At 36.6% G+C, this 2,359-nt stretch overlaps 1 non-coding gene across 1 annotated transcript; it reads left to right on the top strand.

Moving 5' to 3' along the window:
* Nucleotides 1–1,892: 1,892 nt before the first annotated feature.
* LOC121222825 (small nucleolar RNA R71) lies at nucleotides 1,893–1,999 on the top strand. Its single transcript, XR_005920196.1, has one exon. It is a non-coding gene; the product is annotated as a small nucleolar RNA R71 (small nucleolar RNA).
* Nucleotides 2,000–2,359: the final 360 nt, after the last annotated feature.

Genomic DNA, 2,359 nt, shown 5'->3' with positions numbered 1-2,359 from the left:
TACATCGATTGTATCGTATAAGAAGACATTCAGTACCATAAAGGGATTTAATCAGTTTATATCAAGCTCCGAAGTGGTAATTTGAGGATCCATTTTATCTGGTAGTACCTTGTCCCCAACCTTAATTTGGTTTGTCCCATCCACATGCTCATCATGGCGTCACTTTGGCTTTGCATCGTGTATTCTTGGTTTTTACTTGACATGTGTCCACCATTTGTCTAGTTCCTCGATCTGTAGCATTTGTTCTTCATGAATCATTTTGTTTCTGTCACATGGATTGGAACATGGCTCCATCACATTTTTTCGAGGGGTTCCCTGTAAAGAAGTTTGAACTACAATGTTACTCATATTAACATAACTCGTATAATCATCTCGATCGCTAGATGTCTTAATAGAATCACGAGCTTGGAGTGTAATCGTGTCATTACCTACACGAAGTATTAATTCACCTATACCAACATCAATAATAGTTCTAGTAGTTGCTAAAAAGGGTTATCCTAAAATTAAAGGGACGTTACTATCCTCATCAATGTCTAAAATAACAAAATCAACTGGGAATATGAATTTATCAATTTTGACAAGAACATCTTAAATAATACCCTTAGGAAATCTAATAGTTCTATTTGCTAATTGAATATTCATCCTAGTTTGTTTGGGTTTCCCAAGACCTAATTACTGAAACATTTTATAGGGCATGACATTAATACGAGCTCCTAAATTAGCCAAAGTATTATAAATATTCAAACTACCAATTAAATAAGAAATAGAAAAACTCCCTAGATCTTTTAATTTGCGGGGTAGTTTATTTTGCAATATGGCCGAGCACACTGCATTTAGCTCCACATACAATGAATCATCTAACATCCGTTTGTTTTCCAAAAGCTCCTTTAAAAATTTAACGGAATTGGGCATCTGTGATAGAGCTTCAATAAACGGTAAGTTAATATGTATTTTTTAAAAAATTTAAGAAATTTACCAAATTGTTCGTTCGTGTGGTCTCTCTTCGTCGCATTTGGATATGGCACTTGAGGTTTATATTCTTTACCAACTGATTTTTACTCATTCTGGCTTACCTCAACCTTACCGTTACTTACCACACTTTCTTGCCTCAGTTTTGATTCAGATTCAACTAACCTTTCTTCATCTTGATTAGTAATTGCATGAAGCTGCTCTCTTGGGTTAGTTTCGGTATTGCTAGGCAAGCTACTTTGTGGTCATTCTGAGATTAGCTTAGCAAGCTGACCTATTTGGTTCTCGAGCCCTTGCATTGACGCTTGCTGATTTTTAAGTGTTGCTTCAGTGTTTCGAAAGCGAGTTTCTAACACTGAGATAAACTTCGTCAACATCTCCTCAAGGTTCGGCTTCTTATATTGTTGGTAAGGTTGTTGTTAGAAGCTTGGAGGGGGTTGTGCTCTTTGATTTCCTTGACCACCCCAAGAGAAATTGGGATGGTTCCTCAAACCTACATTATAGTAATTACTATAAGGGTTATTTTGATACCTAGGATTATTACCCATATAATTGATTTGTTCGTTCTCTGTGCTAAGAGCGAAGGGTAAACATTCTAGATTGTTTATTCCACCTCTATTTGTATCACATTGCATCACTGGGTGTACTTGCGTAGAAACATAAAAATTATTAATTTTCTTATTTAATTGTTCTACCTGATTCGATAACATGGTGACCGCATCTAGATTGAAAACATCGACTGCTCTATTCGGCTTCATCCTCATGACTTGCCACTGATAATTATTTAATGGCATCTTTTCTATAAACTCATAAACTACTTCGGGTGTTTTATTATTCAATGTACCACCGGTTTCTGCATCGATCAACTGTCTAGTTGAAGGATTCAAATTGTTGTAGAAGGTTTGAACTTGTACCATAAAGGTAACCCATGGCGAGGGCACCTTCTTAATAAATCCTTATACCTCTCTCATGCATCATATAAGGTTTCTAAGTTGATTTAAATGAACGAAGAGATATCATTCCTTAACTTGGTCGTGTTAGCCGATGGGAAGTACTTCAGTAGGAATTTTTCGGTCATTTGATCCCATGTAGTGATAGAACCTTGTGGTAAAGAATTCAACCACTGTTTAGCTTTGTTCCGCAACGAGAAAGGGAATAACCATAGGCGAATGACGTCATCAGAAACACCATTTATCTTGAAAGTATCACAGACTTCCAGAAAATTAGCCAAATGAGTATTTGGATCTTCGTCTTGCAAACCATCGAACTGAACAAATTGTTGTACCATCTGAATAGTGTTCGGCTTCAATTCGAAATTATTCACAGCAATGGTGGGTCTCACAATACTTGATTCAGCCCCAGCTAGAGCGGGCTTTGCATAATCGTACGT

This window comes from Gossypium hirsutum, chromosome D10 (genome assembly GCF_007990345.1).
Source record: "Gossypium hirsutum isolate 1008001.06 chromosome D10, Gossypium_hirsutum_v2.1, whole genome shotgun sequence".
Lineage (NCBI taxonomy): Eukaryota > Viridiplantae > Streptophyta > Magnoliopsida > Malvales > Malvaceae > Gossypium > Gossypium hirsutum.
This window is presented reverse-complemented; position numbering and strand designations above follow the sequence as displayed.